Here is a 16121-nt window from a genome sequence, read left to right as displayed (position 1 = left end):
ACTTTTGCTTTAACTGTATAAGCATGTGAGTGTATATCTTCTGGGGTATAATTTAAAATCCCTTCCCATAAGTTGCAGTCAAAGGAGCTTGCAATTCTGGTGGAGTGTATTTGGAGCTGTCTCGGTGCTACGGCTTTTAACATTTCTCCTCAATGTGACTGTGACCAAGTCTATTTTCTCATCTGCAAATTGAAAGTGGTAATGGGTAGTCAAGAGGCCGCAATAAGATAAAATGCATGTGAGCTTTACTTCAAGGCTCTATGCCATTCAAACTCCACCTTACATCCCAGGAAGGGCTTCACGGAGCATGCCCAAGGTGGGTACCAGATGAGAGAAGGGCGATCACAGAGGAAGCATCAGACTCAGGTGGGCATCAGGACCTCACCTCACACGCTGCCTCATTTATTTAACAATATTCATTGGAGGCCTTCTATGCACTTGACTATAGCGATAAATAGACAAAGGCTTTGCCTTCGTGGAGCCAATAGATATTCTAGTGGTGGGAAGCCAAATTAAAAGAAAAAAATGACTGTGTGTGATATGAGGTTGAAATCTATGGGGGAAACTTAAATGATCTACAAGTAGACCAGTGCACTTGTTAACAATTTTATCTAAGATCCCATACAATGTTTTAGCAAGTTTGGGTGGCTAAAATGGTGGAAAAATCACTGTATATATATCTGTGTTACTTAGAAGTGAGGTGGTATGTGAAGTGCCCAAAGAACCTTTTTGCAAAGGACACCCTTGGAATGCTCTTGATTTCTAGGAGAGAAATAAATACATGGAATTTGTTAGCTGAACTAGTAGTAAAGCCAAAACACAAACAGGTTTGAGACAGGCTTAGATAAATACACGGATAATAAATGTTTAATGGCATTTAGTTTTAAAAAAATATTTTATTTATTTGGTTGTGCCGGGTCTTAAGTTGTGCATGCAGGACCTTTCAGTTGCGGCATGTGGGATCTGGTTCCCTGACCAGGGATCAAACCCAGACTCCCTGCACTGAGAGAATGGATTGTTAACCACTGAACCACCAGGGAAGTACCTAAAAAATTTTTAAAGACAATATACAAACTATGGGGAGTCCTGACAGCCCTCTGCACCAAGCCACTGGCTTACTCACCATCATCATCATCAATACCACATAACTGCTGCCTATCGACTAAAGTCCCAGGTCTCCAACTTTTATGATAAGTTGTAGAAGCCAAGTTCAAAGGCTGGGAAACCACACCTAAGGCTGGGAATCCTGGATACTCATCCTCGCTTCCAGTTTTCATTTCTGTCAGCTCACATTTCTAAGGCTCACACTGTCCTTTATAAAACTAGTTCATCTCGTGAGGCCCCACAGAGTGAAAAAACACCAAAAAGAGAAAATCACTGATATAAAATTGTATGCTGAGGCTGGGGAGAAACCAGCACGCCTGTTGCACGAAGCTTTACAAGGGTAACAAGCGTGTGAATTAACCGCAGCCAATAATCTGATCCTGGTGGGTGGTGGTGGTGGTTTAATCACTAAGTCGTGTCCAACTCTTGTGACCCCATGGACGGTAGTCCGCCAGGCTCCTGTCCATGGAATTTCCCAGGCAAGAATACTGGAGTGGGGTGCCATTTCCTCCTCCTGGGGATCTTCTTGACCCAGGATCAAACCTAAGTCTCCTGCATCGCAGGCAGATTCTTTACTGACTGAACCAGCAGGGAAGCCCACTGAAGGTGGAACTGTTTCTCAAAGGTGGTATGCATTAACCAAACTAAGTGAGATTTACCCATAAAAGAAAGATTCAAATGGACACACGTATATGTGTGGCTGGGTCCCTTTGCTGTCCATCTGAAACTATCACAACATTGCTAATCGGCTATACTCCAACACAAAGTAAAAAATTTAAAATAAGAAGATTTCAAATTTAAAAAATAAAATTAGAAAACTAAACCCTTGGAATTTCCTGGGGCGGGGCGGGGGACAAAGGCAGTGTGGATTAACCAAACTAAGTGAGATTTACATATAAAACAGAAATTCAAATTTTCACTAAAAAAAAAAAAAAAAAAAACTATCATGCTATGGTCTAGTACAGAGTCAGTGAACTAAGTTTTGTTAGTTCTGCCTGACATCTGTTTGTCTAAATCACGTCACACGGAACTCACCCAGGCCCGAGGTTTACACGTGTGTCCAGGGCTTCCATTCCCCCTAGCACAGCAGAACTGCATTGCGGTCACAGAGCTGCTACGGCCTGCAAAGCCTAAAATACCTGCAATCTTGCCCTGGACAAAAAAGTGTGCTAAACTCTGAAGGGAAGAGAATATTTTTGTCAATGCAACTAATACATTCTCCCCTTGGAGGAGAAAATTAAAAGTGAGAAGTTTGCTTCATGAGCATAGAAGCAGAACAGGTGGACTCGCTTGGGTGATGTGAAGGACTCATTCTCAGCAGAGGAAGCATAAGACGTGGTTGTCTGTTACGCAGGAGCCATGTGAGTATGGTTTCCTTTAGATGTTTTTATGTGAATCATTTTTAAGTCTTTATTGAATTTGTTATAATGTTCACTGGAATATAATGTAATGTTCATTGGAAGGACTTAGGTTGAAGCTGAAACTCCAATACTTTGGCCATCTGATGCGAAGAGCTGACTCACTGGAGAGATCCTGATGCTGGGAAAGATTGAAGGCAGGAGGAGAAGGGGATGACAGAGGATGAGATGGTTGGATGGCATCACTATCTCAATGGACATGAGTTTGAGTAAACTCCGGGAGTTGGTGATGGACAGGGAGGCCTGGCAAGCTGTGGTCCATGGGGTGGTAAAGAGTCGGACACGACTGAGCGACTGAACTGAACTGATAATACTGCTACTGTGTTAAGTTTTGGTTTTTTGGTCAAGAGGGAGGTGGGATCTTAGCTCCCTGACCACAGATCAAACCTATAGATCCTGAATTGGAAGGCGAACTCTCAACCATTGGACCAGCAGTGAAATCCCAGGGAGCCATGATGCTAAAATCCACCAGAAAAGCTTCTCTGTCCTCTGGGCTGTGCCTGAGTGGACCTGACCACTATTTACTTCTTCCTGTCTTTTGTTATCATCCCTCTGTTGCTGGAGAACCCCCATCAGATTTATGTAGCATGCTAATCCCCAGGCTTCGCGTAGCATGAGCCAAATCAGTCCTGTTTCCTCCCTGCACAGAGCCTGCCTCATCAGTGACACATCTGGATGGAATACAGACGTGACTCCAAAGCCATGAAGTGTAACACAGCTATGGACTCAGGAAGCTCTCACTGGTGGTAAAGGATGGCTGTTCCTAGAAGCACAGCCAATTTCTGAAAATCATCTTTAGTTCTCTCACCCACGTTACACTTCTAAATCTTCTTTCTCCATCTTCAAAATTCCATTATGCTGTGTGTGAGATTTCCTAATAACACGGGCAGACTGTCCTTCTCATTGTGAGTCATATTTCTCTGGCTATCGACAAGCCTTTTCTTATACACATCAACTCAGTGTCTTCTAGTTCTGTCCGTCCCTCCCCATCAAGATGCTATGGCTAGGGAAACAAGAAAAGAAAAAACGGGAGCAATGGGGAGAAGATGAGAGAGAAAAGAAAGAGGGAGGGAAGGAAGGAGGGAGGAAGGAAAGTGGAGGAAGAAAAAAGAGAAAGGGAGGAAGGGAAGAAAAAAGGAGAAGAGAAACAAAGATGAAAACTCCTAATTTGTAAATTTTATTCCTGCCATATTTCCACATATAAATTGTTGCATTGTGTCCCCCTGCTACAAAAAAAGATGTTGATATCCTAAGTGCCAGTATCTCAGACCTTGACCTCATTTCCAAACAGTGTTGCTGCAGATGTAATAGTTAAGGTCACGTCATACTGACATATGGTGGGCCCCTGACCCAGGATGATCGGTGTCCTTCTAAGAGGAAAGACCCTCAGAGAACACCATCCAACCACAGAGAAAGAATCTGGGTGATGCAGACTGGGGCAGGCCAGTGATGGTGGGCAAAGACCAGGACTTAGGAAGAGTCAAGGAAGGAGGTCCCTACACATTTCGGAGGCAGCGTGGCCCTCCTGTCATCTTGATTTCAGGCTTCCGGCTTCCAATGCTCTGAGACTATACATGTTTGTTGCTTTAAGTCCCCCAGCCCAGGCGCTCTGACACAGCAGCCTCAGCAAACTGATGAAGAACTATGCTGAATCTTGCAGCTCAGGGCCAGACTGTGTGCCCCCTAATCTATCTCAGGGCATTGCTTTTATAGCTGAACCCATTTCTCTTTTTCCAGTTTTTAGGGGCTCCTTCTGTTTGACCTTACTTACTTTCTGCATGTGGAGGGCAGTCATTTTGCTGAAGAATTGTTTCCTGTCTACCTCAATAAATGCTTTTCAAACCATGTTGCACAAACTGCTGTGTCTTGTACAAGAACACTTTACTAAAAAAGTAAGTGGAAGTACCTTTTCTTATACATTCCTAACACATGTCAAGTTCTCTCTTCCATGGGTGCGCAGTGGGTTAAGACACTAAAACTCTCGTCCATACTCTCTAAGGCTTTTCCTTTCTTTAACTGTGAATTACTGCACTTCCCATTAGCCCCAGCTTCTGGAACCAAGCCACGCTCCTCCCCCAAATCAGACACAACCCACATAGACAAATATCCTTTTAAGACGCATCACGATTCAAGCAGATTCTGGCTCCAGTCACTGGTAAAGAACAGTGATGATGATGACAGGAATCTTAGGCTTTTTTTAAGCCATAAACTTAGCTTGAGAGTTCTGATTCATAGATGGATACGAAACACTGTGGGAACGTTGATTAGCAGGTGGTCACATCAGGTGGATGAATTGCTTCTCCTTTCTCCAAAGTTATTCACAGTTCATTTTCCCTTCAGAATATTTTAGGTAAGGGCTTGGAACGCTAACATGTTTGGGTTTTAGATCCTGGAAGGAGTGCAATGGAATTTTTTGGCATGCTCTATTGAGTGATTTACGCACTGCTCCCATTGGATAATTTGTTTTACGCATGCGTGACAAGACTGATGCTCTGGAAACGCTTGTTTCAAATTTGCATGTGTTGGCCCTTCCGCATCCTGCACTTGAATGAAAAAAAAAAAAAACAAAAAAACCCTCTGCAAGAGATGGTTACGCTACCTCCTGAGGGAAAAGATCTTGAGATAGATCCTTTTTTTCTTTTCTTTAAGAAAAAGAAAGCGTCTTAGCGTCATTAAGAAGCCAAGAGCAGGAACGCCGATTTTAAGATTGGCAGGAAAATACCCAGCTAAAATAACTTACAAATATGTTGGGAATTTCAAAAACATGATGTGTGCAGAAAGGATAATCAAAACAAGAATCTCTGAGGCCGCCAGGGAGCGGCAAAGCAAGCAAACTCCACTAAGGGTTTCTGGTGAGGGCTTCTCTTTGATGAAACAGGCCATCAGTGGCTCTTAAACTTCTGAGCATGAATGTCACCCTGGCTGAGCAGAAAAAGGACTGTGAACATATCTTATCCAAATGACACTGAAGACAGCAGTGTAGAGGCATCAGCCCCCTTGGAATAACTTCGGCCAGAGCCACCCTCTAGCTAGCTAGCATCATAAGAGTGTTATCGTCACAGTGTCCTGAAACTCAGAGCTAGAAGATGGAGGACATATTCCACTGAGCTGTAGGCGGGCCGTTGAGCCTATTCAATGGGTACCCCTGTCAATAAATAAGATGATGTGGTTCTGATCATTCACTATTAGTTGAGAACCCCATAGGGTTCCATACACCCCACAGGGTGGAGGGTCAGGCTCACAGGGCCAGAGCTAACAGGGGTCACACCCAGCAGCTTGGTTTGTGAACAGGAACCCTGGATTCACACCAAGAACTAAGGTCTGGCTTATGAATCATCTTTCTTCATGAGATAAGTGATTTTTCTAGGGTCAGTCACCATGTTTAGCACCCTGGGAGAGGTCAACACACCCAGATGCATCTGTATAAAGGCAAAGAAAGATTAACCTTGGTGCTCTTAGAGAGGGCATTGTATCAATTAGGGGCCATGAGGCAGACAGATGGTGCATTAAGAGTCTAAGGAAGTTGAGTGAGGAAACGGGGTGAAGGGAACCATCAAGCCTTGCTGACATGCCAGGAGGAGCAACACCAGAAATCTGTCACCACCTGGAGTCTGAGAGGACACACAGAGTGGGTGGCATGCTCGGAGCCCAGAGCATCAGAGCCGTGGAAGGCCGTGCAAGTCCTTTTGCCGTAAATGATGGAGTCGCTGCTACAACTGCGATGCAGCAGGAAGGAACTAGGAAATGAACAGGTGGCTCCTTTCTCTTCCCAGCTGCAGTCTCTGGAGGTACTTCCCTTTAGTCCAAACTCCAGGCAGCCCTCTTAGCCACAGAGCTGGACAGAACACTGGAGGATGAATTGGTGGATGAAGGAGAGGCAAACAGGAAGTAATTTTTGGCACAGGCACCGAAAAATGCAACAGGCCCCTCCTTTGTGTAGGTTGCAATCATAGGTCATCTTGGACTCAAGCACATTCGCTCTGCATAGGGTCACATGTGGGGTTCACTGTCCCCCCCAAACGTTCACTCTATGAGCTATAAAGCATTTAGGTAACGTAAATGCAGGGTGAATGGGTGTTCCTTGCTGGGAAGAGGGGAGGACAATATGGAAGCTCCCTATTGCAGTATATATAGGAGTTGATTCCGGGTATGGAAATGTGGCTTCTTGGCTTCAATGTGGCATGAGGGATCTTAACTGCCCAACCAGGTATTGAACCCATGCCCTCTGCAATGGGAGCATGGAGTCTTAACCACTGGACCGCCAAGGAAGTCCCAGAAATGTAGTTCCCAGAGAGGAAACGTACTAATTCTATAAAGCACAGAAAGCCTCCCAAAGCTGGGCTAACCAAGAGCATAGGAGGTACCTGGGCTGGTGACAAAGATTGAAAATAAGGGCTTCTTGGAGGTTCTGATAGGAGAGCTGATTTCTGCACCATCCACAACTAATGTGGAGGATATTCCAGATCCTGTCACTCTGAGCAGGCAACGTGCTTGAGGAATAATGTCTGGATGTGGGAACATGAGTCAGAAAGAGTGTGATCTCTGCACCCAATACAAGTCACTACTGGGACCTACCACAGCACAGATATTACCAGCAACCGCACACAAATCTTCACCAAACTGGCATAACCCATCTTCAACCACAAACTCAAGAGGCAGCAAGAAATAAAAGCAGGTTCTTTCCTGATGGTCCAGTGCCTAAGACTCCACTCTCCCACTGCAAGACGCCTAGGTTCCATCCCTGGTCAGGGAACCACATGCCACAACCACAATCTGGCAGAGTCAAATAAATAAACATACATTAAAAAAATAATAGTAACAGCAGTAGTGAGCTGATTAGAACCTGATTCTCTCTCCACTGCCTGGGCATTACGGACTGGAGAAGGGGTCCATTGACTCAGCATCAGGAAGCTGACTATTCAGATAGGCAAATGAGATTCACACAGAGAAGAATGCAAGAAAGTGAACAAAACTGGTATGACGTGCCAGAGGCTTTCAGAGCTCAGAGAGATGGTTGCAGATGGTCCCAGAAGACTCACGGAGGCTGGGACCAGAGCCGAGCCCAACAGGGAGAAGGCTGTTTAGGGAGGTAGGGGAAAATGTTAGGAGAAAGTCTCATCCCAGGGAAGCTTCCCTAGGTGGAAATGCCAAAGACATGCTGGGGAGATGCTGGGTGACTCATCGGTCCAGAAGAGAGTACACTGAACGTGTCTGAGCTGGGAGAGGTGATGAAAGCAGTGTTTACAGAGAGTCACTCTGGCCATGGGGTCCCAGATGGACTGCATTTGGGAGCAACTGGAGGTATGAAGACAAGTTAGGGAACTGTTCAAGCTCAGAAATAGTTCAGGCATGAAGTGATGGGGCTCAGACGAGAGTTATAACAGTGGGAGGGGAAGGAGGGGGCCGGCTCACGAGATGCTGGTGAGGATGACTAACTGGAAGTGTAGGGAGGGGTGAGGAGAGGAGGAACCAATGGTACACACCAGGTCTGCAGCCTCAGCGACTCAGACAATGATGGCGTTATACAGGATGCGGCAAATTATCTGCAGAGGGGGAGGCTAATCATTTAGTGAAATGGTTAAGATGGATTAAAGGACTACGCACACCATTTGGTAAGATAATTATGGAGCTATTCTTCTACAGGCGAGTACTCCACTTGGGTTCAAGAGCTCATAAACAGCCCGGCTGGCCACCATTTTCCCAAACTCCAAACCTAAAAATCATCCTCATCAATGCTGTCTCCATTACTCCCCAGATTAATCAGTCTCCAAATTTTATTAATTTTACTTTTATTATCTCTCAAATCTATCCATTAGCACCACCTTTCAATAAATGCTGTTCTTCCCTTTATAGGGCCGCCCTTGTGGCTCAGCTGGTAAAGAATCCCCCAGCAATGTGGGAGACCTGCGTTCGATCCCTGGTTTGGGAAGATGCCCTGGAGAAGGGAAAGGCTACCCACTCCAGTGTTCTGGCCTGGAAAATTCCCATGGCCTGCAGAACAGCCCATGGGGTCGTGAAGAGTCGGATACGACTGAGCGACTTTCACTCTCCCTTTAGGCTTTGCTGCTGTGTTTGTATTCTGTTTGTTTGGGATTTAAAACATCTTCAGAGACACCTTCATAAAACAACAGTGGGCAAGATGTGGGGACGGGCAGACTTTAACCACAGAAAGGGGCTCAGGTTCTTCCTGAGAGCTTTTGCTAGGGGAAGAAGCAAAGGTCTCTGGTAAGTGAGGAGCATACTGTTGGAGAAGAGAGAAAGGTCCAGAAATGGAGAAAGAGAGAGACCGCTTCTCCAGCTTGGATGGACATGCAGGGGAGGCGGAACTGGGATCTGACTGGCATGTGAACCTATGGCTGGCTGGTCTCTCACTTGAAAATCCTAGGAGTTTCCAAGTCCACAGAGCTCTCCAGTCACAACTAATACCTGTCCACTCAGAGCCCGCGCACATTTTTTTCCCTTCATTCCAGCCAGCTCAAAAGGACCTTAATGTGACTGATCTCATCAGTAACAGTAAGCGCAGAGCAAGACTAAAACTTCAGGCTTGCCTCGAGCAAGCTAGATTTCTTCAAAATATCTTCTTTGGTTGCTTCTCTATCTTCTTTCAGCTATTTTCCATACCCTTGGTCCTGCCTCAGTTTGAGATCTCTGCTAAATTTCCCCAGGTGAGGGTTTTAACATAGTGTTGGGTTATCCCCAGTGAGCAAGGAGGGCAAAAACTGACTACAAAATAATAAAATAAGAAAAAAATGAAGTAAACATCAAAAGCAAATAAAGGCAGAAAGGAAGGAGAAAATTGGACTACATTTACAGATGGCTTGATGTACTACATTTACATTTGTGTTGAAAACCCCAAGAAATCTACATGAGGACTACTAGAGTTAATATGTAAATTTAGCAAGGCTGGTGAATACAAAGTTAAACATCCAAAAATGAATTGTACTTTGTATGCTAGCAGAAAGCAATCAGAAAATTAAATAACGAAACTCCTACTTGCAAGAGGGGACCTAAAAACAAAACATACTTAGGAATATATTTAACAAGAGATATGTGAGAACTCATCACTGAATATTATAGAACACTGCTCAAAAAAATTAGGGAAGAATCACATACACAGAGAAATAATCCATGTACATAGGTTTATTGGAAGGTTCTCATTTCATAATAAGCTGGAATTCACAGATTCATTCACAGATGCAATTGTTAAGATGTCAGTTTTACCCAAATTGATCACTGGATTCAAAGCAAACCCCATCAAAATTCCAGTCAACATTTTTACTAAAACTGACAACCTGATTCTAAATCGTATTTGGAAATTTGATGGCTCTAGAATAACCATACAATCTGAAAAAGAAGAACAAGATAGAACTTGATAGTATCAGAAGAACTTACACTATCTACAAAAATCAAGATAGTGCAGTATTAACAAAAAGGCAGACATAAGGAACAATGAAACAGAATAGTCTGGAAAGAACTCCCTCCTTGTATATCTAAGGGTACTAGAACAACTGGATATCCATATGCAAAAAAAAGGGCAACTCAAACTACACACAAAAATTAACTTGAAATGACCACAGATGTAAATAACTCCCTGGACTATAACCTGACAGGCTCCTCTGGCCATGGAATTTTCCAGGCAAGAGTAGTGGAGTGGGTTGCCATTTTCTTCTCCAGGAGCTCTTCCTGATCCAGGGATCAAACCCAGGTCTTCTGCACTGCACACACATTCTTATCTGAGCCACCAGGAAAGGGTTTCCCAGGTGGTGTTAGTGGTAAAGAACCCACCTGCCAATGCAGGAGACATAAGAGATGCAGGTTCAGTTCCTGGGTCGGGAAGATCCCCTGGAGGAGGGCATGGCAACCCACACCAGTGTTCTTACTTAGAGAAGCCCCATGAATAGAGGAGCCTGGTGGGCTACAGTCCATAGGGTCGCAATGAGTCGGACACAACTGAAGTGACTGAGCGTGCACGCCACCGGGGAAGCTCTAAGTGTAAAGTTTAGTACTATACAAAATTTCTAGAAGAAAACAATGGAGAAATTTTACTGACTTGGGTTTTGTAAAGATTTATTAAATAGGATACAAAAACCATGAGGCATAAAAGAAAATACCACCAAATCAGAATTTATCAAAAGAAAAGTTGGAGTCTTCAAAAGAAAATGAAAAGACAACCCAGAGAATGTGAAAAATGTTTTTGAAGCATATATTCAACAAAGGACTTGTAACTGGACAATTTCAAGAACATTTATAACTCAACACTAAGAAGGCAAACAATTCAATTTTAAAAATGAGTGAAAGAATTGAACAGATACTTCACTAATGACAGGATACAAGTTGCGTGAAAAGATGTAAACGACATTAAATCAGCAGGGAAATGGAAATTAAAACTACCGTGAAATTCCACCATGCGCCCATCAGAATGGCTATAATTAAACAATGGATGAAACCAAATGGAGGTGAGGGTGTTGAGCAACTGGAATTCTCATTCATCCCTTGTGGGAAAGTTATATGGCTCAATCACTCAGAAAAAAACTTTTTGGTAATTTCTGAAAAAATGAAACGTATGACCCAGTTGTTCCACTCCCAAGTATATACACAAAAGAAGTTAAAATGTATGTCCACAAAAAGACTTGTATACAAATCTTTATAACAGTTTTGCATACAATCACCCCCAATTGCAAATCATCCATAGCAGCTTTATGTACAACAGTCAAAAACTGAAACCTATCCAGATGTTCACAGGCAGGTTATGGATAAACTGAAAGTTGTGGAATATTATACAACAGTAAAAATAAACAAACTGCTAATATACCCACAAAACAAATGAATGTCAACATCACTGAATGTAAAAGCCAAACATAAGACAACAATTCCGTTTTTATAAAAATCTAGAAAATGCAAAAAAAAACTGTGACAAGAAAGCAGCTCTGTTTTGATTGGGACCAAGGGCAGAACAAGGGAGGGACAGAAAAGCGGCAAGAAGAACTTTTAGAGGATGGCAAAAACATTCTCTATCATGGTTGTGGCAGTAGTTCCACATCTATCCACTGAGTGTTTTTTTTGGGCTGCACCACGCAGCATGTGGGATCTTAGTTCAATGACCAGGGATCAAACCTGCACCCTCTGCATTGGAAGCTTGAATTGCCAGGAAAGTCCAAGTTACGCATTTTAAACGAATGCATTACACGGTACATAAATGACATGTCAATAAAGTTAATTTTCAAATAAAAATGAAGGCTGGTCCAATACTTCGTCTTTACATATACCTACATCTATACATAAAACCACCTGTCTCTGGAATTTGAACTCGAACTTGCCAAACAGCATCAGATCACTTGCCAGAGTAATACAATGAGGGATCCATTGGTTGTCAATTTTCCTTTTCTTCCTGTCATGCATACCCTACATCTCACTCTTATCTACCAGTCCACTCACAAAATAAAAGCATGAGGTTCCCTTCTGACTAACCCAACAGCTTTAGGCTCCCCTGAAACAACAAACACAACTGCATGTGTGTGTGTGTGTCCTTTCCCCAAAAACATCCTGTCAAGCAGGAAGTGAGACAAGGAAGCAAGTGATGGAACTGGATGTAACAATTAAATGGCTAAAAGGGCACGAATAAAGAACTGTAGGAGTAGGGACTTCTCTGGTGGTCCAGTGGTTAAATTTTCCTGCTTCCAATACAAGGGGCATGAGTTCAATTCCTGGTTGGAGATCTAAGACCCCACATACCATGCAACTAAACAAAAACAAACCGTAGGAGTTAACTGATTATTCATAAATTATGCCACTTTGGGATGGATTATTGAGGAGAAAGGGGACAACCATTTTCAGATCAGCTGAATCAACCCTGGTCTGCAAAGCTTTCACAGGGATCCTGCACTCCCTCCCTTCAGGTCACCTCCTACACAGAAGGTCTGTTGAACTAGCTTGCTTCCTTCAGTCTAGTGGGTCTTTCCTTCTGGTGGGGATTCCTTAAAGCTGCATTTAGTTAGCCTCATCCTATGATTTGCTGTGATCTCAAAGCTAGTCACAATTATCCCTCCTGATTCCAAGAAGGCATGCCAGCATCTCAAAAATCTTTGTTATTGCTCACATATCCAGCCCTATTGTTCTGACCAGCTGATGACTGATATTTGTGCAGGGTCTGAGTTCTGCTACTCTTTTTTTTTTTTTTTTGCTATGGTCCAATAAAACTTTATTTACAAAAACAGGCATAGTTTGCACATTTTGCTATAGAGGATTTACCATAGCTAAAATGTATTCTAGTTTTGCCCTTGTTTCTACTGCATGGTCCTTTGGAGTCCCAATAAAAAAGCTGGAAGTGGTTGCCACGGTCATCGGGACTTGAACTTGAAGCTGTCTCCCCAGGTGCTGAAATCACTCTTCAGATGAGTTTGGCTACTCTTAAGTGTCAACAATACTTGCTGACTCAGAGGAGCATGAGTGCAGGACAGCAGTTGAAGTAGGGGCCTTGCTAACCTCTGGCTTTCTGAAAGCCAGTTGGTACTGCTTCTGAGCTAGGGCTTTGGAATCATGAAACTTTGTTGAATACGATGATAACACTTAATTCCTGCCAGTTGCCCTCTGGTCAGAAGTATAATTAGAGGTCTGCAGATGGCCTGGCAAGGTTTCTGGAAGCAGGGGAAACCAGCAGCTGAGAGCACAGCAATACGAAATTAAAAACTGTTTCAAGATATGGACCATATGGACACGTACGAATCCATTAGGGAACATGGTTAGCTCTTTGCATTCTGTGAGTATTACATGCTATGGGAAATCAGGGACGATCAGAGAGAAACACTGGAAAGGAAAAGAGAGAACGTGAATCAAAATCTTAACCTAGGATGGTTGCTTCTCAGATTTAGTAGGATATACTTTGGTTAAGAAAACATAGAGAAAACAGACTCAAAACTAACAACTCAAAGACTGATTGGGGAGAATGAGTCAAATAGCAATGCTTCTTTTCTCGATCCTTAAAATGTATTAGGGTCTTGTTTTAAACTAGAGAGAGAGACCAAATTAGTCTTTTTATGACTATAATTCAAAAGTCTTTATTATGGTAGCATGTTGAGCACTATGGTTTTCATTTTAGGAGTACAACAGATTTGCATAATATTGTGGGAACAAGGAGTATGAGCCTTACCCCCACAGAAGAAATCAGTGATAAGAAGTTAGACTAGCAGAGAAATGAATGATCAAAGGGAATCTTTGAAAAGACAATAAGATATTGAATACATTCAAGGAAACCTGTTTACCAGCTGCTTGGCTAAAAGTTCATTTTAAAAAAATCAGGGATGTGGCCTGTACTATTTGAGACTCTATGTGTCTTCAGGAGACGGACACTAGGATTAAAACTCAAAATCTTTCATCAGTTTCCTGAATATTGGGACAATATCGTGTTCAGTTGTAATCCACATGTTTTGCATTTTCAGGGTCAGGTTTCTTCCTGGTTTCATGAGCCATCAGGGTCTCTCTTCTTTTAGGTGTGTAAGCAACGGTGATTCCTTCATGAATCAGGGTGCAAGCCTAGCTTTTACACATTTTTAATGACCTCTCTCAGAGAAGGACCTCTCTGGTCTGAGTTAGACTGACACCGAGGCAAGTCTGCCGGACACCTGCCTTGTCTGCAATTCTAGGTGATGCTGAGGGTTTCTAGGAAGAACGGATCACACTTTAAGACACCCCCCTTCCACCGCGTTCAAAAACAAAATAGTAACAGACATCAGAAGGATCAAGACAGGAACACTGGGAGGGGCAAAGAATCATTCCCAGGCAAAAGGTACTGTCAGCGAAAGTTTTCCTTTGGCTCAGGTTAGATTTCAAAAGACATTTCTCTAAGCGAAAGTTAATATTAAATTAGAGTTCAGAGAGTAAACTGAAATTTTTAAATACTGTAATCTGAAGCCATCTCTTTAGGGTAGCAAAACTGAAATCCATACGCTAGCAGATGATCTTTGACTCAAACCATTTTAAAGGACCAACATCACACTTTGTAATATTCCGTTATTATTAACTCTATTCAAAAACACGTTTCTCACAGGTTCTTTGCACATTGTTAAATGTGCAAAAAATGGAGAATTTTCAAGGACCTTGGGCCTCTCTGCTCAGTTATATAATACATGGGTGGGACAGCCTAAGGATGACCTGACATTCTTGGGTCACACTAAAGAATAAATCCCTTAGAATTTATTCCCATCTTTTTTCTTCAATTTTGGTACCTGATTCTTTTATGCAGTGACAGCTTCTGTCTATTATCCCAGTTTATAGTTCTAGCCTGCCCCTATATCCATGTCTGCCATTCACCACAAAGTGTTGAAGTTACTGTTGAACAAATCACTGTTGAATCTAGGAATTTTCTACCCTAAAGCAGCAAATTAAACACTTAATAATGTCTAAGTTATTGGGAAACAGAAAGATGAAAACCCACATGCCCCGTAAAAAAACTTCAGGCAGCAAGTATTTTTTACCTTTAAATTCTTTCTTCTTTTTGCTGAAGATAACCGGAATTTGTTGCTTAATTTCCTTTAGAGTTTCTCAAGAAGCCTTCCTACAAAGTCCAACACCTGGGGATGATGCTGAGGTGATTGGACCAGCGGACCTGTGAGCGTGGGGGAATCTTCACTGACAGCCACGGTGCTTGTTAGAAGCGGGGCTGGAGGGTAGGGAGGCAGAGGCAAGGGCAGAGAAGGTGGAACTGGGAGGAGACGTGGGTCGGGGAACGCGGCGGGAGCGCCAGCCTTGGTGGCAGTGATGGTGGGCCGACCGCCACGTGCATCCTGGGCGGGGTCATCGGCGCGGGTCCCGGAGGCGCCTGCGCAGTACAGCCCAGACCCCGCCCCTTGCACGCCTCGCCATCCATCCTCCAGGCCAGATGGTGAGGAAGTCCGCCAGTTCCCGAGGCTGTTTGCCTAGCTGAGTGTAGACGCAGGGCACTCACTGCCACATAACTCTCAGACCTTCTCAACCAAGTCATAACTCAACATCCTGATCTGAAGACTGATCGTTTGGGCGTTGACACCTGTCACAGCCTGGTGGCCGTGATCAGTGGTGCCACGACCAGCAAGCTGGACTTTGAGAAATTCTAGTGCTTATGGAACGATATTCAGAAGTGGCAGGAAATATACACACAATTTGACCATTGGTGGTTCGGGGACTGTGGGCAGCGGGGAACTCCCCGGGGACCTTTGAGGCATTCAGGGGTCTACTTGTATCTTCCGACTCAGATGAGGGAGGAAACATGGGTGTTGACAGCTTCATCAGCTCTCTGGTCCGGCTGGTCGGTTTTCCGAGCCTTCAGAACTCTTGACAGAGATGGCACTGGCCAGATCCAGGTGGACACGCAGGAGGGGCTGCAGCTGTCCATGTATTCCTGAGCAGGAGCCCGAGACCTGGCCTCCTCATCGCCTTCCTATGGGAGTTACCTTGGCCCTTCCCCGTTTCCCGCAGGGCCGACCCTGACTGCGGACACGCCTTCAGGAGCCTTTCCATTCTTCTAGCCCTGGCACCAGCCAGGGCCCAACGTGCTTCAACAGGCCGTGCCCCCAGGTCACCCCACCCCAGCACACCCCATCTCACACCCACTGCACCCCCCCTCCT

At 43.9% G+C, this 16121-nt stretch overlaps 1 pseudogene; it reads left to right on the top strand.

Moving 5' to 3' along the window:
* Positions 1–6217: 6217 nt before the first annotated feature.
* On the top strand, positions 6218–15904 carry LOC110148217 (calpain small subunit 1 pseudogene; annotated as a pseudogene).
* The last annotated feature ends 217 nt before the right edge of the window (positions 15905–16121 follow it).

The sequence above is a fragment of the Odocoileus virginianus genome, chromosome 32 (assembly GCF_023699985.2).
Source record: "Odocoileus virginianus isolate 20LAN1187 ecotype Illinois chromosome 32, Ovbor_1.2, whole genome shotgun sequence".
Taxonomy (NCBI): Eukaryota; Metazoa; Chordata; class Mammalia; order Artiodactyla; family Cervidae; genus Odocoileus; species Odocoileus virginianus.
This window is presented reverse-complemented; position numbering and strand designations above follow the sequence as displayed.